The 27,367-nt window shown below is 42.9% G+C and overlaps 1 pseudogene; it reads right to left on the bottom strand.

The window, feature by feature from the left end:
- Positions 1–15,193: 15,193 nt before the first annotated feature.
- LOC116460241 (protein lin-28 homolog A-like) lies at positions 15,194–15,823 on the bottom strand (annotated as a pseudogene).
- Between the last annotated feature and the right edge of the window lie 11,544 nt (positions 15,824–27,367).

Below are 27,367 nucleotides of genomic sequence, written 5' to 3'. Positions count from 1 at the left end.
AAAACCCCTGACACAGAGCAGGAGCTCAGCAAATGACAGCTTTTCAGAAGAGTTTTGTTTGTGTACACTTCTATCAGCTGTGTACAGTGTACATGTTTCTCTGCCACCTCTCAGCTATTGCTAAATATTCTTATTAAAATATCTGCCCATTTACAGGTGAAAAATTAAATTAAATTATTATTATTATTTTAAAGCTGCACTGTATATATAGCTGTCTGCACCAAGTGTATGTAAAACACCATGTCTGTGGGCACAGGGCCAGGCCTGCCAAGTTCTACTTCTTGTAGCTGCTGTGTATCCGGTCATGCTCCATCTCGTGCTGTTTTACCTCTTGATTACTATGGATCAGCCACATAGGCTCCCTTTCTTTTTCTCAAACAAGGTAAACTCTTTGGATTGCTAGAATACTTTCTCCCTCACTTATCCAAGACTGGCGCCTTATCATCTTTTAGAGCACATCTCAAGTAGGAGTAGAGGCCCCAACCCTGGGGCTTAGGAGGGGATAGTGAGAGGCCAGCCAGAAAAGGCATGGCAAGAAGGGAGGTGAGATACTGTGAATGGTGGGGAGGTATGTGGAGACCCCATCTATGCTTCCCAAGGAAAAGTGTTAGTTTGGGATTTGCTAAGCCCAGAGGAAGTTAGCATTAAATATTTGCCATCATGAGCAGAAACCTGCCAAATCATAGGTACTGGCCAAGTAAGTCCTTTTATGCCCCTTAACTTATTACTCCACACTTATCTCCCTTTCACCTCCAAGTGTGAAGGAGACAGAGGCAATCTAGTGAGTGGAGGAGTGGAATAGAGGCAGACACTTCTCTCAAATCTCACTAGAGCAAGGCCGTAGTCAGAAGAAGGAAGAGGCCGGGCGCGATGGCTCACGCCTGTAATCCCAGCACTCTGGGAGGCCGAGGCGGGCGGATCATGAGGTAAGGAGATCGAGAACATCCTGGCTAACATGGTGAAACCCCGCCTCTGCTAAAAATACACACACACACAAAAATTAGCCGGGCACGGTGGAGGGCGCCTGTAGTCCCAGCTACTCGGGAGGCTGAGGCAGGAGAATGGCAAGAACCCGGGAGGCGGAGCTTGCAGTGAGCCGAGATGGTGCCACTGCACTCCAGCCTGGGCGACAGAGTGAGACTCCTCTCAAAGAAAAAAAAAAAAAACAGAAAAAGAAAAAGAAGAAGGAAGAATATTGACCTTTATAAAATTTTGGTGATTTTATTTACTTAAGTCAACTTTTGTGACAAAAAGTGACCAGAGTACATCTATTGTCTGAGTGGCCTGTCCAATATTTCACCCAGTGGGTCGGAAGTGATCCACATAGTTGGTTTGCCCACATAGTTGGTGTGAAGGAATGAAGCATATTTGTTTTCTTTTGGAATCCCACTCTTTGGAATTGTACTTCTTCAATGTACCGGTAACATTTATTTGTTTATTCTCTCCCCAACTAGAATGTGAATTCTAGAAGAGCAGATAAAGGTTTATCTTGTTTCTAGCTGTGTCCTCAGTGCCTGTATATTAGGATTGCTAATATTTCTCATATTTGATTGCATTGAAAGTACTTTTAAAATAGAGTGAGATATTATTATAGCTGATATATGTTTTGATATTTTAATAAATTTACATGAACATTATTAGGTATAATTTACATACTAAACTGTATTGGATGTTCTGGAGAGGGTGGAGCAAAATGGTAAAATGGAAGCCTACACTGTCGCCACCAAATATTAACAAGTAGCTATACCCAAAAGCACCCAGCATGAGAACAAAAAATGAGGTGAGCAATCACAGTACCTGGTTTAACTTTATATCACTGAAAGAGACATGGGAGAGGGCAGGAAAGACAGTCTTGAAGTGCCAACACCACCCCTCTGCCAAGCCTGGAGATTCTGTGCACTTGGGAGAGGGAGAGCGCAGAGATTGTGAGGCTTTGCATTGAACTCAGCGCTACCCTATCACAGGGTACCTGTGCTTACCCTACCTGGAAAGCAGAGCCAGGCTGTACTCAGCTGACGTCCACCCATGGATGGAGCATTTGGACCAGCCCTAGCTAGGGGGAAATTGCTCATCCTAGAGGTTGGAATGTGAATTCCTGCAAGCCTCGTCACCATAGGCCAGAGTGCTCTGGGGCCTTAAGTGACCTGGAGAGGCAGTCTAGGCCACAAGGACTGTAACTCCTAGGTAAGTCCTAGTGCTGACCTGGGCTCACAGCCAGAGCACTGAGGGAGGCACACAACATACTGAGATACCAGCCAGAGCAGTGAAGGGAGTACTTGCACCACATGCAGAAAACTGAAACTGGACACCTTTGTTACACTTCATACAAAAATTAACTCAAGATGGATTAAAGATTTAAACATAAGACCTAAAACCATAAAAACCCTAGAAGAAAATCTAGTCAATACTATTCGGGACATAGGCATGGGCAAAGACTTCATGACTGAAACACCAAGAGCAATGGCAACAAAAGCCAAAATTGACAAATGGGGTCTAATTGAACTAACAAGCTTCTGCACAGAAAAAGAAACTATCATCGGAGTGAACAGGCAGCCTACAGAATGGGAGAAAATCTTTGCAATCTATCCATCTGACAAATGGCTAATATCCAGAATCTACAAAGAACTTAAACAAATTTACAAGAAAAAAACAAACAACCACATCAAAAAGTGGACAAAGGATATGAACAGACACTTCTCAAAAGAAGACATTTATGCAGCCAACAAACATATATAAAAAAGCTCATCATCACTGGTCATTAGAGAAACGAAAATCAAAACCACAATGGGATACCATCTCACACCAGTTAGAATGGTGATCATCAAAAAGTCAGGAAACAACAGATGCTGAAGAGGATGTAGAGAAATAACGCTTTTACACTGTTGGTTGGAGTGTAAATTAGTTCAACCATTGTGGAAGACAGTGTGGTGATTCCTCAACGATCTAGAACAAGAAATACCATTTGACCCAGCAGTCCAATTACTGGGTATATACCCAAAGGATTATAAATCATTCTACTATAAAGACACATGCACATGTATGTTTATTGAAGCACTGTTCACAATAGCAAAGACTTGGAACCAACTGAAATGACCATCACTGATAGATTGCATAAAGAAAATGTGGCACATATACACCATAGAATACTATGCAGCCATTAAAATGGATGAGTTCATGTCCTTTGCAGGGACACACATGAAGCTGGAAACCATCATTCTCAGCCAACTAACGCAGGAACAGAAAACCAAACACCAAATGTTCTCACTCGTAAGTGGAAGTTGAACAATGAGAACACATGGACACAGGAAGGGGAACATCACACACTGGGGCCTGTCAGGGCACAGGGGGCTAGAGGGGGGACAGCATTGGAGAAATACCTAAGGTAGGTGATAGGTTGATGGGTTCAGCAAACCACTGTGGCACGTGTATACCTATGTAACAAACCGGCACGTTCTGCACGTGTATCACAAAACTTAAAGTATAATAATAATAATAATAATAAAATAAATTATATTGTAGAGTTTTTATTAGTTTTCTTTTTATTTATTTGATGTTTGTTTATGCAATCACCGTTAAGTTGGTATCAGTCTGAAATAATTTAATTCAACCAGAAGATGTAACAATTGTATATATATGCTGCCAACACTGGAGCATCCATATATATAAAGCAAATATTATTAGAACTAAAAAAAGAGAGATAGATCTCAATACAATAATAGGAGGAGACCTCAGTACTTTCAGTACTGGGCAGAACTTCCAGATAGAAAATCAGGAAAGGAACATCAGAGTCAATCTGCACTATGGAACAAATGGAACTAGCAGATATTTATAGGACATTTTATCCAATAGCTGCAGAATACACATTATTTTTCTCAGCACATGGATCATTTTCAAGGATAGAACATATAAAAAGTCAGAAAATGAGTCTTGAAACATTTAAGACATTAAATAACATCAAGCATCTTCTCTGACCAAAATGGAATAAAACTAGAAATTAATAGCAAGAGGGATTTTGGAAACTATATGATCATATGGAAATTAAATAATATGCTCCTGAATGAACAGTGGGTCAATGAAGAAATTAAAAAACAAATTGAAAAATTTATTGAAACAAATGATAATGGAAACACAACATACTAAAAGTTACGGGATACAGCAAAAGTAGTACTAAGAGGAAAATTTATAGCTAAAAGCGCCTACATCCCAAAAGAAGAAAAACTTCAAATAACCTAATGATTAATCTTAAAGAACAAGAAAAGCAAGAGAAAAACCCAAAATTAGTAGAAGAAAAAAAAAGGCCGGAGCAGAAATAAATAAATTTGAAATGAGGGAAACAACACAAAAGATCAATGAAACAATAAAATTGACAACTCTTTTTTTTTTCTGAGATGGATTCTTGCTCTGTTGCCCAGGCTGGAGTGCAGTGGTGCGATCTCAGCTCACTGCAAGCTCCGCCTCCCTGGTTCATGCCATTCTCCTGCCTCAGCCTCCTGAGTAGCTGGGACTACAGACACAAGCCACCACGCCAGGCTAATTTTTTTGTATTTTTTTTTGTGTGTGTGGAGATGGGGTTCCACCATGTTAGCCAGGATGGTCTCCATCTCCTGACCTCTGGATCCACCCCCCTCGGCCTCCCAAAGTGCTGGGATTACAGGCTTGAGCCACCATGCCCAGCTAAAATTGACAACTCTTTAGCCAGACTAAGAAAAGAACAGAGAAGACCCAAATAAATACAATCAAGAGGTGAGAAAGGAGACAGTACAACTGATAATGCACAAACTCAAAAGATCATTAGTGGCTACTCTCAGCAACTGTATGCCAACAAATTGGAAAATCTAGAGATAATTGGGAAATTCCTAGACACACAAAACCTACCAAGATTGAACCATGAAGAAATCTAAAACCTGAAAAAGACCAATAACGAGTAATGAGATTGAAGCTGTAATAAAAAAATCTCCTGGTAAAGAAAAGCCCAGGAACCAGTGATTTCAAAGCTGAATCCAACCAAACATTTAAAGAAGAACTAATACAAATCCTACTTCAACTATTCTGAAAATAGAAGAGGAGGGAATACTTCTAAATTCACTCTATAGAGTCAGAATTAGTCTGATACCAAAATCACATAAAGACACATTAAAAAAAAACTACAGGCCAATATCTTTGATAAATATTGATGCAAAAATCCTCAAGAAAATACTAGCACACAGAATTCAACAATACATTAAAAGATCATTCCTCATAACTAAGTGGGATTTATCCCAGGGATGCAAAGATGGTTCAACATACACAAGTCAATCAGTGTGATACATCATATCAACAGAATGAAGGACAAAAACCATATGATCTTTTCAATCAATGCTGACAAAAATTGATAAAATTCAACTACTCTTCATGATAAAAAGCTCTAAACAACCTTGGTATAGAAGGAAAGTACCTTAACATAATAAAAGCCACATATGACAGACCCACAGCTTGTATCATACTGAATGGAAAAAAACTGAAAGCTCTGGCACAAGACAAGAATGACCACCTTCATTACTGTTATTTAACACAGTTCTGGAAGTTCTAGCTACAGCAATCAGACCAGAGAAAGAAATAAAGGGCATCCAAATTGGAAAACAAGAAGTCAAATTATCGTTGTTTGCAGATAGTGTGATCTTACATTTTGGAAAACCTAAAGACTCCACCAAAAAACTCTTAGAACTGATAAATTCAGTAAAGTTGCAGTATACAAAATCAACATATAAAAATCAGTAGCATTTCTCTATGCCAATAGCAAACAATCTGAAAAAGAAATAATCACATTTACAGTAGTTGCAAATAAAATTAAATACCTAGGAATTAATCAAAGAAGTGAAAGATGTCTATAATGGAAACTATAAAACATTGATAAAAGAAACTGAAGAGCACACAAAAAATTTTTGGCTATTTCAAGTTTATAAATTGAAAGAATCGGTATTATTAAAATGTCCATAGTACCCAAAGCAATCTACAGATTCAATGCAATTCCCTCCTATCAAAACACCAATCACATTGTTCATGAGAACAGAAAAAAAAGCCCTAAAACTTACATGGAGCCACGAAAGACCCAGAATAGCCAAAGCTATCCTAAGGAAAAAAGAACAAAGCTGGAGGAATCACATTACCTGACTCTCATACTACAGAGCTATAGTAACCAAAATGACATGGCACTGGCATAAAAAGAGACACACAGTCCAATGGAACAGAATAGAGAACCCAGAAACAAATCCATACGCCTACCATGAACTCATTTTTGACAAAGGTGACAAGAACATGCACTGGAGAAAAAACAGTCTATTCAATAAATGGTGCTAGGAAAACTGGATATCCATATGCAGAAGATGAAACTAGACCTCTATCTCTAACCATATAAAATGAAATAAAAATGGATTAAAGACTTAAACCTAAGACCTCAAACTACAGAAGTACTACAAAAATACATTGGGGAAACTCTCCAGGGCACTGATACAGACAAAAATTTCTTGAGTATTACCCTAGAAACACAGTCAACCAAAACAAAAATGGATCAATGAGATCACATCAAGTTAAAAAGTTTCTGCACAGTGAAACAATCAACAAAACAAAGAGACAACCCACAGAATAAGAAAGTATTTACAAACTACTCAGCTGACAAGGGATTAATAACCAAAATATATAAGGAGGTCAAACAATTCTATAGGAAAAAAATATAATAATCTGATTTAAAAATAAGCAAAAGATTTGAATAGATATTTCTCAAAAGAAGACAGATAAATGGCAAACAGACATGAAGAAATGCTCAATATCATTAAACATCAGTTAAATGCAAATCAAAACTACAATGAGATATCATCTCACCCCAGTTAAAATGGCTTTACCCAAAAGACAGGCAATAACAAATGCTGGTGAGGATGTGGAGATAAGTGAACCATCATACACTGTTGGTGGGAATGTAAATTACAACCATTATGGTTGGGGCTCATTCCAACCTTTCTTGCAGGTGAGAGGGCTGGATCCAAAGTGTAAACTGAGCAGAATGGAGGGTTTAGTGAGTATTTAGTATTCGGAGAAGGGAGTAGATGAGGGAGAAATCAAATTTACTCTTAATTTTCTCTTCCTTAGTCATACCTCCTCTTAGCAACATATGCATCCAATTGTTAACATATTGGGAAATTATTGTTGTCAGCCACATACTTTTGCCATTGCCATTCCCATCATCAGTCCCTGCTTGTGAAGGCATTTGTCCTGTGCACACCTTACCCTGGAACTGTCATTCTGCATCAGTCTCCGGTTTTGCCTTCTGTGGCTTCTCACCTACAGGATGTGTGTGTACCTTACAGCTATCTCTGAGTCCTTTAGAGTGCCTCCTCTGTGATACCACAAATCCCTAACATCCAGATCCCATTGTGTTCTAATTCTTGCTAATTTAGCAAGCATTTATGAGATACAGTGTGTTGTTGAGCTGTGCACTTCCTGAGCTCTATTCACTTTCCTTGGAGGATGTTATTTGGAGTGTGAAGTTGATTTGGATTTATTTAGTATAAGGGAGACACAGTGGGTTTTTCTTTCTCTCCTAGGTAGCTTTGTAAAGTTTTGAAAAATAAAACTAATATTTTTCTGATTACATATGGGATGCCTGCTCATTATAGAAAAGTTGTAAATACAAAAAGTGTAAAAAACTTAAAAAAACTCATGATACCACTACCTAGATAAAACATCCCTTTACATTTTGGTATGTTTCTCAGAGACTGTTTTAAAAGTTAGCTTAATTACAGGTCTAGAGACAATGTCCGTCTGTCCTTATGTACCTCCAAATGTCTCCAAAACTGAGATTGTTAGAGTGATAAAGAGGTTGTAATGGAACCACAGTCATCGTCTGAGGCTCTTTAAATTAAACTGTGTACTAAGATCAGCGCTAGTATTTTTTTATTATTTTGGACAGTGATGTCCAGTAGTATTTTGATGCTCACTTACATTTGGAGCCACCTGGCTGTTATATTCCAACACTGATGATTTTTAAAGTCCATATAAATTAGCTTGGTTTGAGTGTTGGCAGAAGTTTTGGAAAAAGTTCTTTCTATCCTGAAAATATCCAACCTGAAAGGTCTGGTGTTGTGACTGGCAGGTGATGTGGCTTCAGAACAGCAGCAGGTGCACTCTGGTATCTTCAGCACTTGTTGACTCTCATTAGTCACCTCTCCCAGGAGGTGGAGGTTACAGTGGCAGTGAGCCAAGATCACACCATTACACTCCAACCTGGGCGACAGAGCAAGACTCCATCTCAAAAAAAAAAAAAAAAATCTTATGGAACCAAAAAAGAGACTATATATCCAAGACAATCCTAAGTAAAAAGAACAATGCTGGAAGTATCACATTACCTGACCTCAAAATATACTACAAGGCTACAGTAACCAAAACAGCATGGTACTGGTACAAAAGCAGACACATAGACCAATGCAACAGAAGAGAGATCTCGGAAATAAGACCACACATCTACAACCATCTGATCTTTGACAACCCCAGTGAAAACAAGCAATGGGGAAAGGATTCCCTGTTTAATAAATGGTGCTGAAAAAACTGGATAGCCATATGCAGAAAATTGAAACTGTATAAGGTGTCTGAGGGCCCCTGTTGGGTGGGATCTCACTCAGTCAGGAGGCATAGGATCTTGGACCCGCTAAACAAAGTGCTCTGTCTTTCCCTTGGAAGAGGGAAATCCAGAAGAGGGGATGTGAAAATTTCAGGCCAATCGATGAACATCGATGTGAAAATCCTCAATAAAATACTGGCAAACCGAATCCAGCAGTACATCAAAAAGCTTATCCACCATGATCAAGTGGGCTTCATCCCTGGGCTGGAAGGCTGGGGAGAATCCCACTCTTCTGGATTTCCCGGATTCCTCAGAGCCAGCAGGGAGAAAGACTAAGTCTGCTGACCTGTGAAGAACGTGGCTACCCCTCCCCGCAGGGGCTCAGTCCCAGGGACATCAGAGTTTTGTCCCTAACTCCGTGGCTAGAGTTGGTGAAATTTCTGCAGGGAGGTCCCACCTGGTGAAGAGGGATGGGTCAGGGTCCTGCCTAAAGAGGCAGTCCATGATCTGCCATAGCTGCTGTGCTGCCCTGTGGGGAATTCCTCCTGGGTCCAAAGGGCTCAGTTTCCCTGATAGCAGCAGGGAAAAAAATGGCAAACTATTGCTGCAGTGATGCCTGCCGCCCCTCTCCCTGGGAACTCAGTCATCTTAGGCAGCAGGCAACTGCAGTGATGATGGCTGCCCCTCCACCTGGGAACTCGGTAGTCTTAGGCAGTCTCTAGTTGAGTGGTCATTGAGAATCTGCACAGCTTTGTGCTTGGGACCCAAAACCCTGGCGGCATGCACTCATAAGGGAGATCTCCTGATCTTCAGGTTGCACAAATCTGTGGGAAAAGCATAGTTGCCTGGGCAGGGTAGCACCATCATTGCCTTCTTTGGGTGGGAGTCGGAGCTCCTTTAGCCCCATGTGGCTCCTAGTTGGGCCACCTCATCACCCTGCCTTTCCTTACTCTCCATGGGTCTCACCAGCTGCCTAGTCAGTCCCAATGAAAGAAACTGGATACCTCATTTGCCAGTGCAGGATTCACTTGTCATTTTCGTTTTTCTTGGTGGGAGCCTCTGACTGCAGCTGTTTCTAGTTGGCCAACTTGGCCCCTCCAAGGAAGTCACATAGATCTTTTTGTACGTGTGTTTATGCTTCATGCTAAGGAAGAGAAGGTCAAGCATTTGATGACACCATATTATTATTATTTATTATTATTATTATTATACTTTAAGTTCTAGGGTACATGTGCACAACGTGCAGGATTGTTACATAGGTATACACGTGCCATGGTGGTTTGCTGCACCCATCAACCCGTCATCTACATTAGGTATTTCTCCTAATGCTATCCCTCCCCTAGACCCCCACACCCTAACAGGCCCCAGTGTGTGATGTTCCCCTCCCTGTGTCCATGTATTATCATTGTTCAGCTCCCAATTATGAGTGAGAACATATGGTGTTTCATTTTCTGTTCCTGTTTTAGTTTGCTGAGAATGATGGTTTCCAGCTTCATCCATGTCCCTGCAAAGGACATGAACTCATCCATTTTTATGGCTGAATAGTATTCCATGGTGTATATGTGCCACATTTTCTTTATCCAGTCTATCATTGATAGTCTTTTGGGTTGGTTACAAGTCTCTGCTATTGTGATTAGTGCTGCAATAAACATATGTGTGCATGTGTCTTTATAGCAGAATGATTTGTAATCCTTTGGGTATATACCCAGTAATGGTATTGCTGGGTCAAATGGTATTTCTGGTTCTAGATCCTTGAGGAATCTCCACACTGTCTTTCACAATGGTTGAATCAATTTACACTCCAACCAACAGTGTAAGAGCATTCCTGTTTCTCCACATCCTCTCCCGCATCTGTTGTTTCCTGACTTTTTAATGATTGCCATTCTATCTGGTGTGAGCTGGTATCTCATTGTGGTTTTGATTTTCACTTCTCTAATGACCAGTGATAATGAGCTTTTCTTCATATGTTTGTTGGCTGCATATATGTCTTCTTTTGAGAAGTATCTGTTCTTATTCTTCACCCACTTTTTGATGGGGTTGTTTTTTTCTTGTAAATTTGTTTAAGTTCTTTGTAGATTCTGGATATTAGCCCTTTGTCAGATGGATAGATTGCAAAAATTTTCTCCCATTCTGTAGGTTGCCTGTTAACTCTGATGATAGTTTCTTTCTCTGTGCAGAAGCTCTTTAGTTTAATTAGATTCCATTTGTCAATTTTGGCTTTTGTTGCCATTGCTTTTGGTGTTCTAGTCATGAAGTCTCTGCCCATGCCTATGTCCTGAATTGTATTGCCTAGGTTTTCTTCTAGGGTTTTTATGGTTTTAGGTCTTACATTTAAATCTTTAATCCATCTTGAGTTAGTTTTTGTATAAGGTGTAAGGAAGGGGTCCAGTTTCCGTTTTCTGCATATGGCTAGCCAGTTTTCCCAGCACCATTTATTAAATAGGGAATCATTTCCCCATTGCTTGTTTTTGTCAGGTTTGTCAAAGATCAGATGGTTGTAGATGTGCAGTGTTATTTCTGAGGCCTCTGTTTTGTTCCATTGATCTATATATCTGTTTTGGTACCAGTACTGTGCTGTTTCAGTTAATGTAGACTTGTAGTATAGTTTGAGGTCAGGTAGGGTGATGCCTCCCACTTTGTTCTTTTTATTTAGGATTGTCTTGGTTATACAAGCTCTTTTTTTATTTCCATATGAAATTTAAGGTAGTTTTTTCTACTTCTGTGAAGAAAGTCAATGGTAGCTTGATGGGGATAGCATTGAATCTATAAATTACTTTGGGCAGGATGGCCATTTACACAATATTGATTCTTCGTATCCATGAGCATGGAATGTATTTGTCTTTTGAATAATATGAGAGAGGAAATTGCAAACAAATTGCATTTATACTGTCTTTTATATTTACCCATGTAGTTACCTTTACTGGAGTTCTTCATTTCTTCATGGGGATTCAAGTTACTATCTAGTGTCCTTTCATGTCAACCTGCAAGACTGCTTTTATAATTTCCCATAAGATAGGTCTGGTAATTACAACTTCTCTCGGTTTTCAAAATCTGAGAATGTTTAATTTCTAGTTCATTTATGAAGAATAGTTTTGCTGGCTTTAGAATTGTTCCTTGACAGTATTTTACTTTTGCTACTTTGAATATGTCATCTCATTGCCTCCTGACTCTGTAATTTTTCATGATAAATTAGTTCTTATTCTTACTGGGAATCTCTTGTACATGATAAGTCGCTTCCCTCTTTTTGTCCTCAAGATTCTTTCTTTGTTTTTTGGCAGTTTGATTATAATGTTTCTGTGTGTGGATCTCTTTGAATTTATTTTTTATTTTTATTTTTTGACACTTTGAGTACCAATAAGTCTTTATTTATTCATTGTATTTTCCCAGGGAAAGGAGAAGGGAAGGGAAGAGTCAGCATGTGTTAAAAAAGGATTAGAAAATGGGAAAGGAAGTACCCAGTACAGCAAAATCAACCATCAAATAAATGCACCCCAGTGATGGGGTCACCAAAGCCCAAAGGGGCTCAGTCTCCTGCTGTTCAGGAATGAGGGAAAGGGATCAGGAAAAAAATAGACAGGTACAGGCATTCCTACCCTACCTCCCCGTAAATTCAAGATTTTACACAAAGCTTTGGTTTCTAGCAGTAAACATGGAGTTACATTGGTTCGTCTCCTATTAAACAATCTTGTGGCCACTTTGACATAAGTTTCCAGCACCTGCATAAAAGTTCCTGAGTGACTTGGATATACATTCATATTCCCTTTCTTGGCCTCCTGACCCCACTTTCTACATGGAAGGCCCCCAATTGCATCTCTCTACTTTAGGATTAGAAATCAAAATTAAGTACATTTGATCCATCCAAAATACAGCAGTGTCTTTTTTTTTTTTTTTTTTTTTTACAGACGGAGTCCCGCTCTGTAGCCAGGCTGGAGTGCAGTGGTGCGGTCTCAGCTCACCGCAATCTCCGCCTCCCGGGCCCAAGCGATTCCCCCGCCCCAGCCTCCCGAATAGCTGAGACCACAGGTATGCACCACCACACCCGGCCAATCTTTCTGTATTTCAGCAGAGATGGGGTTTCACTGTGCTGGCCAGGATGGTTTTGAACTCCTGACCCTGTGATCCGCCCACCTCAGCCTCCCAAAGTGCCGGGATCACAGGTGTGAGCCTCCGTGCCTGGGCTACAGCAGTGTCTTAAGTGTTTGGCATGAATACATCAAGAAATGGTCGGCCCAGTGTGGTGGCTCTCGCCTGCAATCCCAGCACCCTGGGAGGCCAAGGCGGGCAGATCACCTGAGGTCAGGAGTTCCAGAGCAGCCTGGACAACACGGTGAAACCCCGTCTCCACTAAAAACACAAAAATTAGCTGGGCGTGGCAGGCCCCTGTAATCCCAGCTACTCAGGAGGCTGAGGCAGGAGAACCACCCGAACCCAAGAGGCAGAGGCTGCAGTGAGCTAATCATGCCACTGCACTCCAGCCTGGGCGACAGAGCAAGACTCCATCTCAAAAAAAAAAAGAAGAAAGAAAGAAATGGTAATGGTCTTGACTTAGGAGGTTGGGAACAAGGGATGGAGTGTTTTCCTAGCTTCAGGATTTTTGCATACATGGTTTAAGAGTTGTGGAGACACTCCAAGCATTAAATGTGTATGTGTGTGGGTGTGTAAGTTTTCTTTTGGGGGTGAACAGAAAAGAGGGCAGGGTAGAAGACAAGTTTTTAGGACAGAAGATCTGGTCTAATAGGTAATAGGGGAAGGGGAATACAAAAGAAAGGATGGTTCAAGATCCCCACTTTAAGAAGAGGGCCCCCCAAACTAATGTTTCAGATCTTTTTGCCTGGTGCAGAACCTTCTGTCAAAGATGCTTTGGCTATTTTTCTCTCAATACAAAAATAAGTTTGTAAACAAAACCCCCAAATAACACGGAGAAAGACCAATACATTATATTTACACAAACTAGGCCACCTAGCAATCAACTTAGTGAAGTCCTACAAAGCCCAGACAAATACAATCACCGGGGTAGGGGGGCAGCATTTAGGGGAGACAAGAACCCAGGATCAGACACACACTACCCAATGTGTTCTATTGCATTTGTCTCGTTTCAACACAGTGAGGTAGGTTTGCGGTGATCTCACAGCATGTAAACGAAACCCCCTTTTTCTCCTTTATCTACCATGACACTATTAATCACTACTGCAGCAGGGCAGGACACAGGCCCCAGGCACCACAAAGCCCTCGCTTATGTGTATCCCTGGAACCCGAGAATTTTGAAAGGTTAAGGATCTTACCTTACTTCATATATCCATCTCTCGACAGCACAGGATTAAGTACAGGGGTATTGGTCTTTAAATTATCCTTAGCAACTCTAGTTTTACAAACACACACACACCCTGTGGTACATGGTAGGCCTAACGTAATCTGATGAAGAATGGATCTGGAGATGTAAAGCATGTCCTGTGATCTAGGATTAGACAACCCTCACCTAATCTTGGCTTGCTCTCTGGGCTTTTCACCTGACCCAGCCTCTCCTAGCCTCTCTGTACCACCATTTCCTGTTTAGACTAATTCCCAATCTTCCAGTAGAAGGCAATCAAGTCATGGGGCAACCCAGTTAAAACCTAGTCTCCCATAAAACATTTTCAAGGCAGAGGGGGTTTCAAGAGGACACTATGGCAGAAAAGCCAGCTCTTATTGGCAAAAATGAGGTAGTTCAATAGGCTGTGCACTCCAAATAGTTGCTCTCCACAGTGGCAAAAACAAGAAAAAGTATTCCTGCTGCACAGACCTGGAACTGCTGCCGGCTTATCCCTGAGATTGCTCACGTACCTGAGAACACAGTGCAGGAAATGAGGGCCTTAGATTAAAATATACAAAATACAAAACCAGAATATTTATATTGAGGAAAAAAGTTAAAATGCATAAGATACGTCATTCGCACACAGCTAGTGCAGTTGGCATCCTGGAGAAAGTGGGACCCAAGGTGCAGTATCAAGGGAGCAAATAAATAAAATCACATTGGCCCAGAATGGGGCGAGGGTGAGCATAGAGCAGCAGGTCTGTAGCTGTTCCCCCAAGCACCCTTTTTGCCATCATCATTACCCATTGCTTGGGACAGTTGCCAGCACCCTATCCCAAAAGTGGGTATGAGGATACAAGTTGTGAAAAAAAACACTGCTTACTCCTGAGAGATTCCCTTCCACAGAACGTAGTGGCTTGGCTCCATGAATCTGGTCTTATACTTAGTCATTTCACTGTGGCATGGGAATTATTAAATATCCTTCTTTAAAAGGAAAACAACTTCCCTATCCAAGCCACTTTCAAAAGCTGGAAATTCTGGGGATGGAGACTCAAAGCATGCAGGTTATAGGGTGATTCCCCCCTCCTAGTTGCCCCCAGAACCCTCACTTGCATTTGGACAGAGCATGGTTGGAGTTCCTTTGACTCACCCTTTCCCCCCACCTAGAGGGAAGAAAGGGTGATGGTGTGAACCCAAGCCTGAGATACATGGCAGTGCCAACTAGCCCCAACGCACCCTCTTCCCACTTTCTCCACTCTGCCTGCTCCTCGAAACTTCCTGATAGCAAAAGAATAGCCCCCACCCATTGTGGCTCAATTCTGCGCCTCCGGGAGCAGGGCACGGCTGTGGATTTCTTCTTCTTCCTCCCCAAAGTAGGTTGGCTTTCCCTGTGCACTAGGGCCCTGCTGGGCCTTCAGCGGACATGAGGCTACCATATGGCTGATGCTCTGGCAGAAGTGGCACTTCTTGGGCTGGGGTGGCAGTTTGCATTCCTTGGCATGATGGTCTAGACCTCCACAGTTGTAGCATCTGTCTCCTTTTGATCTGCACTTCTGCATGTTCTTCCCTTTTGGCCGTCTCTCACTCCCAATACAGAATACGCCACCAGGTCCGGTGACACGGATGGATTCCAGACCCTTGGCTGACTTCTTAAAGGTGAACTCCACTGCCTCACCCTCCTTCAAGCTCCGGAACGCCTCCATGTGCAGCTTACTCTGGTGCACAAAGACGTCCACTGGGGGGTCGAGCGCGACTCTGGCGCGGGCGGTCATGGACAGGAAGCCGAACCCCATGCGCACGTTGAACCACTTACAGATGCCTGCACCATGCAGCAGCTGAAGCTCATCCGCCGCCCGGGCCGCATCCTCTGGCGCCTCCTCAGGTGCCTCTTCTGCCGCCTAAGCGCAGCCACCTGCAAACTGCTGGTTGGACACGGAGCCCATGGTCGTTGGCTGAGCCCGTGGCTCCGGGCCCCTGGTCGGGCGGCTTCTGGCCCCGGAGAAGTCCGAAGGCTTTGAATTTATTTTACTTTCGGTTTGCTGAGCTTTGCGAAAGTGTAGATTAACATTTTTACATTGAATTTGGAGGTTTTCGGCTAGTATTTCTTTAAGTATTCCTTCTGTTCCTTTTATTCTATCCTCTCCTGAAAATTCCCTTATATGTGTTTTGGTACACTGGATTGTGTCCCACAGGTGTCTGAAACTCTGTTCATTTTTCTTCTTTTTAATTCATGTTCCTCATACTGGATAATTTCACCACCTATCTTTAAATTTACTGATTCTTTCTTCTGCCTTCTCAAATCTGTTATTGAGGCCATCTAGTGAAGTTTTTATTTCTATGATTTTATTTATCAATTACTGAATTTTATTTCTTTTTTAACATTCCATCTCATTATTGATGTTCTGTATTTGGTGACATATCATTCTCATGCATTCCTTTAGTTCTTTTGACGTGGTTTCCCTTAGTTCTTTGAACTTGTTTAAAATTGTTCGTCTAATATGTTCACCTAGTATGTCCAATGTCTGGTATATGCAGTCTACAAAAGGCATCTTAGATTTTAAAAATGAATAGGTTAAAAAAAGAGGGTGGAAAAAAGTATACCATGTAGAAAACTATGATAAAAGAGCTGAGACAGCTCTACTAATATTGGACAAAGTAGACCTTGAGAAAAATAGCGTTACTAGAAATAAAGAGGCATATTCTATAATGATAAAATTTCAATTTATCAGGAGGATATAAGGATTATAAACATATACACAATTAGCAACACATCCCCCAAATACATAAAACATGAAAATGACAGAATTGAAGGGATAAACAAATCATTAATAATAGTTGAAAATTTCAGCACTCCATTATCAATCATTGATAGAACAACTAGATAGAAAATCAGCAAGGATACAGAGGCTGAAACATTATCAACCAACTTGACCTACTTGACAACAACAAATGCATTATACACGCTTTTGAAACACGTGGAACATTCTCCAGGATAGACTAGATGGGAGGGCACAAATTATCTATAAATTTAAAAAAAATTGAACTAATACAATATATGTATTCCAACCACAGTGGAATTGAATTAGTAATCACCAACAGTTGGAAACTTCAGGAATCCACAAATAACAGGTCAAAGAAAAAAAACACAGGGGAAATTAAAAATAATTATGCATGAAATGAAATGAAACCATAACATGTCAACATTTATGAGATGGAGATAAAGCAGTGCTTAGAGGAAAATCTGCAGCTGTAAATGCCTACATTGGAAAAGAAAAATACCTCTAATCAATAATTCAACTTTCTATGGTAAGAAGCAAGGAAAAGAAGAGAAAACTAACCCCAAAGCAAGCAGAAGAAAGCAAATAATAAAAACGAGAGCAAGAGTACATGGAATAGAAAATAAAACACTATAGAGAAAAGTAATGAAACCAAAAGTTGAATCATGGAAAATAACACAATTGACAAACCTTTAGCTAGGCTTGCCAAGAAAAACAAATGGCCTCAAATTCCTAAAATCAGAAATGAAATTGGGCACATCACTACCAACTTTATAGAAATTTAAAAGATAAAGAAATCCTATGAACAACTTTATGCTAACATATTAGACACCTTCGATGAAATGGATAAATTTCTAGAAAAACTAATTACCAAAATTGACTCAAGAGGAAATAGAAAATCTGTATAAGCCTACAAGAAATAAAGACATTAAAATTGTCATTGCATATCTTCCCACAAAAAAGGCCCAGGCCCAGATGTCTGCACTGGTGAATTCTACCAAACATTTAAAGAAAAAAATAATACAAATCTATACAAACTCTTCCAAAATATAGATCAGAAAGGATCACTTCCCAACACATTGCATAGGAATGACGGAAATGTTGTAAAATCATATTCTAGTGAGTAAATACTTTTATACATAAGGAAGTTAAGAGACACAGGGCCCCATTTGTGATCCTTTGGGAGTGTGAGAAGCACATATTTCCTACACCCATGTTCCCATTTGGAAGGGTTTCTCTGACCAGCATCAGCCACAAATGACTTTGCTGAGTAGGGCATCCAGAAGAAGGGGCTGAATGTGGCATTTGACGGCCTTTTCCTCCTTTCTCCTTGGAATCTGACTGTCTGCATGGAGGAATCATACTCCTGGGTTCTCTCCATTAAGTGATAAGCTTCAGGAGACAGGTATTGACCATGGGTGCCTGTGCGTATTATTTTGAGGAGTAAATTCAATTCCTGGAGAGAATAACATATAAGTAAGTGCTTTGGGGTCACAAACTGCTTCCCAGGTCATTAGGGGAGGGAGGAATAAAGATGCTGTGTTGTTGGGCATTGTTTTGACTTCTCAATTTATCTCTCAGTTGATTCACAGAGATGTAATGAAAATGAATTAATTGACTTATTGATTGATTGAAATTAGTGGAACAAGGAGGCATGTCTTTTCTTGCCTCATAAAAGCAAGTCAAGGCCGGGTACGCTGGCTCACCCCTGTAATTCCAGCACTTTGGGAGGCCAAAGTGGGTGGATCACCTGAGGTTGGGAGTTCGAGACCAGCCTGACCAACATGGAGAAACCCTGTCTCTATTAAAAATACAAAATTAGCCAGGTGTCGTGGTGCGTGCCTGTAATCCCAGCTACTCAGGGGGCTGAGGCAGGAGAATCGCTTGAACCCAGGAGGCTGAGGTTGCTGCGAGCCGAGATTGCGCCATTGCACTGCAGCCTGGGCAACAAGAGTGAAACTCCATCTTAAAAAAAAAAAAAAAAGCAAGTCAGTGGTGGGGTGAACCAGGGCGAAAAATGTTGACTCCAACAAAGCACAGCCAAAATCTCCCTAGGCTTGGTGAATCCAGTGTAAGTTTCTGAGACAGATTTACAAGAACTTCCATATCTTTTGCAAAAAAAATGCAATTCAATTTACAGCAAAATGAAAGGAGCACATTCGAGTTCCTGGCACGCTCAAGCTTATTGACAAAATGCCCACCAGAGTTCCCTCTCCTGCCTGTCTCAGATGGGCTGGGCTGGGCTGGATGTCATTTTAGCAGATTCACACAGGAAGGCAGGCGACAGCTTTTTTAAAGATCCTTCTTTTTTGAGGGAAGCTATTGTTCAGATTGGAGTAATTAAAAGTGTCAATGGGATGGGGGATATCAGGAGATGCTGAGGTACAATGTTTCAGATAAAGGCCTGGGCCCTGATTTGCAATTTGCCCCAGTACAGGAAGACCCAACAGACACAGAGAAATTGACAACCTCTTGTCAGGACCCAGTTCAAATCAGACATCGTGTTAGAGAGCTTCCTGACCTGTGGGCAGAACCTTCATCTCTCGGGACACTGGCTTCCGTGGTACCAATTCTATCCAAGACTTCCCAGGTATGAGAAAAGATCTCTCTTCCTTCTTTCATTTTCAAACCATTTTAACTCAGAAACACATTTTCCTGGAATTTGAAACCTCATGATTTTTTCACTGGGGAAGGTGCATTTCTCAGGAAAATGGGGACAGGACAGAAACCAGGTTCCTGGAGAAAGCAGGGTTCAGGGTTCCAGTGTAGTCCCAGCAGGTGAGCCACAACTGCGCTCTGGCCCCTGGTTCAAAAATGCCCTAGCTGTGTAAATGGGCAGAGGGTGTGTTATGCTGTTAAAGGCAGGATTTGAGCCACTGTATTACTGAGGCGTGGTCTATGACTTCTAGGAGAATCCTTTTGGATCTTCTGATTTTACAGCTTCTATATACATATTTAGTTCGTATCTAACACAAGGAATGAAGTTCTGATGCATGCTACCCCATGAATAAGCCATGAAAACAAGAGGCTGAGTGAAAGAAACAGACAAAAAGATCACAGAGGGTCTGATTCCACTAATAGGACATGTTCAGAATAGGTGAATGTGCAGAAATGGAAGGTAGATGAGGTTGCCAAAAGCTGGGAGGAGGAAGACAAGGGGAGTAACTGCTAACAGGTAAAAGGCTTTCTTGTGGGGGTATGTAAATATTTTGGAACTAGATAGAGGTGGTGGTTGCACAACATTGTGAAGGTGCTAAGTGAGGCAGAACTGTGCACTTTAAATTACTTAATTTGTGTTATGTAAATTTCACCTCAAATAAAGATTAAGTGGGGAGGGTGGGCTCTCAACTCAGAACCAGAGCAAGTACTTCAATCCCAATGCAAATGTTACTTGCACCAACCTGAGCACTTCCATCAGAGCTGGCTCCCTAAATCCCAGGATCCAACTTGTTTGTTGTATATGCTCCTTGGGGAGCTTGGCTCATGACCTGACTTGGAAATGGCATTTCCAGGTGCTAGGATCTCTCTATGCCCAGTGCTGGGGCTGCACCAGGCACTGAAGCCTCCCCACCCCAGGAGGGCTGTGTCCTCCTCCTGTGTGATGAGGAAGAATGTGCTGCTTAGTCACTGGCCTCAGTAGTGGTCTCTGGACATGAGCTAGGTCTCAGTGAGCCCAGGGATGGGAAGCCTGGCTCTGTCCCTGAAGCCACATGCTGCCTCCAAAGTGGGTGTTTTCTCTTTGTTGAATGGTAAGTCACCTCTCCCCCGAAACTCTTTTATCTATAAATCTCCTTTCCTTGTTGGGGACCAGAGCCCAACTACTCCTGCTTGGTGCCTTGGTGGCCTGGAGTGGGCCACAGAGGTCTGTTTGCAGATTCGCTTCTGTCACCATCACGAGTTCTGACACCCTGGCCCAGGCACAGAACTGCAGGTCACCCCAGCAGGGAGGGAAGATTCAAACACTGGGCTCACTTGGTCCCTAGCATTCTCCTAAACCCTACTGATGCGCCAATATGTGACTGCAGGCCACAAGGTCACCTGTGGAATATTTCCAGGCATATCGCAGGCATTTATCAGTTTGTGGAACAAGCTCTGTTCTAGAAGCTTCTGTGATTCAGAAGCGAAGCTTCAGCAGCTCAGGGTTGTAGGACCAGGTAGATCTCACTGTTCTGAGACTTTCCATAATTCCGTCTGTAAACTTTTCATCATAAATGTGATCATCAGTTCAGGTTCCCATGACAGAGATCACAGGCTGAGTGGCTTAAACAACAGAAGTTCATTCTCTCCGTTTTAGGAGGCTGAAAGTCTGAGATCCAAAGATCGCCAGGATCATTTCTTTCCAAAGCCTCTCTCCTTAGCTTGTAGATGGCTGCCTTCTCCCTGTGTCTTCTCATGGTCATCCCTCTGTGGGTGTCTGTGTCCTAATCTCCTTTACTTATGAAGACACTACTCCTATTGGATTAGGGCCTACCCTAATGACCCATCTAAACAGAATTACCCCTTTAATGTCCCTGTCTCCAAATTCAGTCACATTCTGAGGTACTGGGATAGTTCAACATATGAATTTAGAAGAATACAATTCATCCCATAGCAACAGCCTTTACTTAGATGGGGATGCTGAGGCAAAAAAGAGTCAGCTACTATGAAAAAGAGCTGGGATTTGCCGCCAAGAGGTCAGCTCTCACAGTCTCAGCATGAACTCCTCAGATCACTGGGTTTGACCAAGCTGTGGGATTCCAGAAGGGGTACTGACCTTCTCCTGTTTAACTTTCAAGTTGGGTGACAAACCACCTTGGTTTTCCTAGGGCTATGAGGATTTTCAGGACAAGAGATGTTCAGAGCTTAAACTGGGAAAGTCCTAGGCAAAGCAGGATAAGTTGGTCACCCTCCCCGCATGATTCTACAAAGAAGGACCTGTGATTGGCAATGTGGAGGAGAGTGCCTGCTCCTTGCTGGGATGATGGAGCCCCCTTCAGTCGGCAGCTCTCTTGAAATGGAAGGGTCCAGCCCCAGTCCCTCCCCTCCCTGTGCTTGTTGCCTAGACTCCCTTATCTGAGGCCAGCGAGGACCGCAGATCTGGCTCAGAGTCCACATTGTGGACGTAGCCCAGAGTTCAGGTGTGAGTCTCTCTCGGGACCCCAAGAAGCCTTTTTTTAAAAATCAGTTTGTGGAACAAGCTTTGTTCCAGAAGCTTCTATGATTCAGAAGCAAAGTTTGCTTCCATGAAGAGGTCACCAGCACTTCCCCAAGTGTACTGAGCTGCATAAAGCTCTCCATAGGTGCCCTACCCAAGTGACTCCTCTATGTCAAACCCTGTTCCAGGAGCCGGAGAAGTTAGTGAACAACATTGTGAGGAGAATAAAAAACCCAATAAATCTTCCATTCCCACAGAGGGATTCCTGCAGAAGTAAGTAAGTTGCATAGACACTCAGCATGTGATGAATGCAATGTTAACAGCATGATCAGCAGAAGCTTCTCTGGAAGTTGATCCTGGGGCAAAGGTTGGAAAGAGGATACAAAGCTTACAGATGTGCAGAGGCCCTTCCAGGCAGCAGAACAGCATAAAGGTCCTACCAGGAGGCCCTTGTGCTGAAAGTGAGGAGTTGAGGGGAGGTGAGCAGGAGAGAGGTTGGGTAGACTTCCCTAGAGCACTGAAAAGCAACTGCCCCATGTGGGACTCAGAATATCTCAGAACATTAGGGTAGAGGAATTGCCTGGTGCCTCCACCAAAACCACGCCATGAAAACTGTCTGTGTCAGTGAGAGAGTTGGAGAACAAAGGTAAAGAAATGCACCTCTTTCCCTTATGGGCACCTAGGTGCATGGATACACACCTGGTGTTGGGCACAGCATCAAGAATACCTGAACGAGGTGGAGAGAGGGATGGGGGCAAGCAGGAGAGGGTACCCTGCAGTGGAGGATATGGGATGGATGGATCTCCTGCAGGAGACTCATTCCTCTCCTTGACTTTGCTCTGTGAGATTCCCACCAATCTTGGGAGGCCCAGCAGGACCCTCTTGGGGAGCCCAGCAGGTCAGAAGGCAACCCTGACTCTCCTTCCTAGGCCTGGTAAGTTACCAACATTTGTCTTTGCAGGGTGTGCCCAGGCAGCCAAGGCAGCCCACCGTGGCCCAGCTTCTCTCAATGTTCTCTGGGAAGCTGGATTGGGACAACAGGACAGAGACCCCAGGACACGTGAACATGAGTCATACGGGAGGCGAGTGGTTGGTGGGCAAACTGGTGGTTTTCATCCTGACAGTGCTGGTGGCCTTCTGTGGGCTGGTGGGCAATGGTGTGGTCTGCTGGCTCTTCTGCTTCCAGGTCAGGAGCAGCCCCTACATGACCCATGTCTTTAACCTGGCCGCTGCTGATATGGTCCACCTCTCCTGTGTAACTGTGATCCTGCTGGAGAAAATCCTCGTGCTGTATCACCAGGTGACATTGCAGATGGCCGTGTTTCTGGAGCCTGTGTCCTATTTCTCTGACACAGTGGGTCTCTGTCTCCTGGTGGCCATGAATATTGAGAGCTTTCTGTGTGTCCTCTGTCCCACCTGGTGCTGCCACCGCCCAAAGCACACCTCTGCTGTGATGAGCGTCCTGAGCTGGGCCCTGGCCCTTTCTTTGCATGTGGTTAGCCAGGTTTGTGAGTACTGGGAGAAGGGCCTGGCATGTGACCAATTTCAGGCAGGCTTTATAATATTTCACATGCTTATTTGTCTTGTGATGTGCATTTCCAGCCTGACTTTGACCATCAGGAGCCTGTACTGCCTGAAGAACTGTTCACCCATCCGGATCTACCACATTGTCCGCTTTGTGGCCATCAGCTTCCTCGTTTGGGGCTTGCCCTTAATTGTCCTTGTGTACCTGCCAGGAGAAGAATACCTGACCTTTGCCTTTGACCTCCTGTTGCTGCTGTCCATGGTAGTCAGTATGGCTCAACCAGCCATCTACTTCTTGGCTGGCTACCTTCGAAGGAAGAGGCACAGGGAGTCCTTAAAGGTTGTTCTCCCAAGGGCTTTGTTGAATGATATGGAAGGTGGAGGAAACAAGGGGTCTCAGGCAAGGGAACAGCAGGTTACCAGGACTGAGCTCCTCCCACTCCAGGAAGCTGTTCCCCAGGACTGACCATGATGCCCTGTATTGGTCCATTCTCACACTGCTATAAAGAAATATCTGAGACTGGGTAATTTATAAAGAAAAGAGGATTAATTGGCTCACAGTTTGACAGGCTGTGCAGGAAGCATGGCTGGGGAGGCCTCAGGAAACTTACAATCATGGCAGAAGGTGAAGGGGAAGCAGGCACGTCTTCACATGGCAGGAGCAGCAGGAAGAGAGCAATGGGAGAGGTGCTATACACTTTGAAACAATCAGATCTGGTGAGCAGTCACTTGCTATCATGAGAGCAGCACTGACGGGAAAATCTGCCTCCATGATTCAATCACCTCCCACCGGGTCCGACCTCCAATACTGGAAATTACAAATGGACATGAGATTTGGGTGGGGAACACAGATCCAAACCATATCATAGCTTGTGGAGTCTGCCCCATAAGGAGGTGCTTGAGTCCTGGCAAACATAAGACTCTGAATAGGGCAGGAAGTCAAGTGGTGGAAACAACTATGACTAGAGGAAATGTTCACTGAAGATTTCCTTTACCTCAATACTGCTCTAATTACTTTGCAAATATAAAATCAGGTAATTTTAACAATGCTATGAATAGATAGCATTATTATTATCCCGGTTCAGCCTAAGCCAAAAGACCATTTGGCCCACTTAGCCAGTGGCTATCCAAAGGCCCCAGCACATTATAACAAGCACAGTCCTTCACCATCATGCTCCTCCTTGGTGATCAATCACAGTTGGAATCTTGTGGGTCTGTCTCTGGGCCCTCTGCTCTATTCCATCAGTCTATTTATCCATCCATGGACAATACCACACTTGATGTAGTTACTGCATCTTTATCATACATGTCTATCTACGAGAAGCTGAGTCCTCCTACAAGCAGCTACAGAAGAAAGAGACATATATGTACGGAGAATCAAAGATACAAAGCAGATTTCTTGTTGGAAAATTGCAAGTTGTATGGAAGTATTTTTTTTAAAGAAAAAAATGCCAACTAGAATTCTTTACACAGTCAAAATATTTTCCAATAAAAAAGCAGAATAAAGAGATTTTCAGACAGACAAAAGATGAAAGAAATCCTCACCAGGAGATGTACAGATTGAGAAATGGTAAAGGACATCCATCTAGCAGGAGAATAATGACTCCAGATGGAAATCTGAGTCTACTAAAGGAAGGAGCCCTTTGCACTGCTGGACTCTCCATAGGATGCTGAATACAAGTAGTGAGAGCTGACATCCTCACCTAGTCCTTCCTCTGGGGTGAAAGCATCCAGTCTTTCATCATTAAGAATAACATCCAGTAAACATCAACTGTAGGGTTTTTGTAGGTGCCTTTTATCAGTTTAAGAAAATCCACTTCTATTCCTAGTTTTTAGGAATAGAAATACACTGGAAGTTTTTATAAGGTTGTTGGATTTTGTCTAATGCTTTTTCCAAATATACTGAAATAATGATGTGCTGTTGTCTTTTCGTCTGTTAATATGGTGGGTTATACTGGCCCATTTTTAATGTTGCAGCAGCCTTGCATTCCTGGGATAAATTTCACTTTGTCGTTCTGTGCATACATTTATATTTGTGTTGCTTATGTATGTATGCTCAAAGGCACGTGTTTCTGTGTGTGGCAATGCAGTGGACCTAGATTAGAAAAAAAAACCCTCTAAAAAAGAAGAATTAAGTAAGATGGGTAACAGTACCTAACTTCAAGACTTATTGTAAAGGTTCAGAAATTCAGATGGTATGGTATTGGTAAGATGCTAGACAAATGGATCAATAGAACAGAATACAGAGTCCAGAATAGACCATCACATATATGTTCAATTGTTTTTCAAAAATTGTACAGCAAATTCTGTGGAGAAAAGACAATCTTAGCAACAAATACTATTAGAACAGTTAGATATGCATATTAAAAACTTCAATCCATACATGGCACCAGTATTCAAAATGTATCATAAACCAAAATGTAAGGTCTAAAACTTTAAAATTTGCATAAGGAAAAAGGTAGATATTAGTGTGACTTTGGATTAGAGAAATATTTGTTAGATAAGCACCAAAAGCATGATGCATAAAAGGAAAAAAAAATGATCAATTGGACTTCATCAAAATGATGTGTGCACTCTGAAAGACCCTGTGGGGAGAATGAAAAGACAAGCCCCAGGCCGGAGGAAGTATTTGCAAATCTCACCTCTGATGGACTGATATGCAGGATCTACAAAAAGCTCTGGGGAGTGGACTCCTCGTGGCCCTCAGGAGTCAAAGGGGTGCTGTGCTCAGGGCAGAAATGGGAGATGCCTCTCACCCTGTCATTCATGTCCCCTAAGCAGTGGTGCTCAAAGTCCCCTACCAATGGCCCTTCCTGGGTCTGCAGACCCTTCTCTCCCCACATCTACACCGACAGGCCAGGCCCCTCCTCCAGGCCACAGGGAGGGACAGTTGGTCTCAGGCTCTGGGTGCTCAGCTTCATGCTCACCCCTTCCTTCAAGGCCTACTGGGCCTGTCTCACAGGATATAGTGAGGTTGTCTGGTATCTCCTGGACATGCTGTCTGGGCCTATTCCCAAGCTGCAGCCAGAAAAATGGAGGGATGTTTGTCAGACCAGGTACCCTTCCCACAGAGCCTGGGTCTAGATACACAGTACAGAGGCCACAGGGTGGCCAGCCTAGAACCTGTGAAGTGTGCTGGGGACCACACAAGGGCTGTCTCCAGACAGCCAGGCGAAGCTTTGCTGGTTTCTCGGTATCTCATTTCTTTCCTTTTCTTTTTTTCTTTTTTTGAGACAGGGTCTTGCTCTGCTGCCCAGGCTGCAGTGCAATGGCGTGATCTCAGCTCACTGCAATCTCCACTCTCTGACTTCCAGGCTTACGCCACTCTCCCACCTCAGCCCCACCAGTAGCTGGAACTACAGGCGTGTGCCACCACACCTGGCTAATTTTTTTGTTTTGGTAGAAATGGGCTTTCATCATGTTGCCTACGCTGGTCTTGAACTTCTGGACTCAGGCAACCCACCCTCCTCGGCCTCTACAATCTTGGGATTACAGGCATGAGCCACTGCATCTGGTTGTTACTTCATTTCTTGCCAGTTACCTTACCCTCATGAAAAACCCCCTTCATTCAAAATCAGTAAGAGGAGAAAGGTGGTAAAAGAATCAATGGAAAGAAAACAGGATATAACTTCTGTCCATATAACTTCTTTATGTCCCATTGGAAAGAAAAGCCTAAAGGGGTCCATTGGTTTCTATTGCTCTGAGGTCCTGAGGATGGGATTACACAGTGCAATAACTACCAGCAGGGTCCATGCTTGATCTCAGCAGACGTCAGTGAGGGACATATCTGGGATCTTCTGGGGTCATGGACATGGACTTAGAGCAGAAATAAGTAAACAGGTGTGCACAGGCACGCACTCACATACACATACACATGCACATGTGCACACACAGGGACACACACTTCTGCACTGTTCTAGACTGCTCCCGGGGCAGCAGTCCTGGGCTGCACAGATGAGCCCCTCCCCATCCACTCTGACTCCACAAGCCTTCCCTGACCCCTCTAGTCACCTGGCCTGTTGTCAGTGGTGTCCTTTGTGTCCCGCCTTGGC

This window comes from Hylobates moloch, unplaced genomic scaffold, assembly GCF_009828535.3.
Source record: "Hylobates moloch isolate HMO894 unplaced genomic scaffold, HMol_V3 SCAFFOLD_20, whole genome shotgun sequence".
Classification (NCBI taxonomy): domain Eukaryota; kingdom Metazoa; phylum Chordata; class Mammalia; order Primates; family Hylobatidae; genus Hylobates; species Hylobates moloch.
This window is presented reverse-complemented; position numbering and strand designations above follow the sequence as displayed.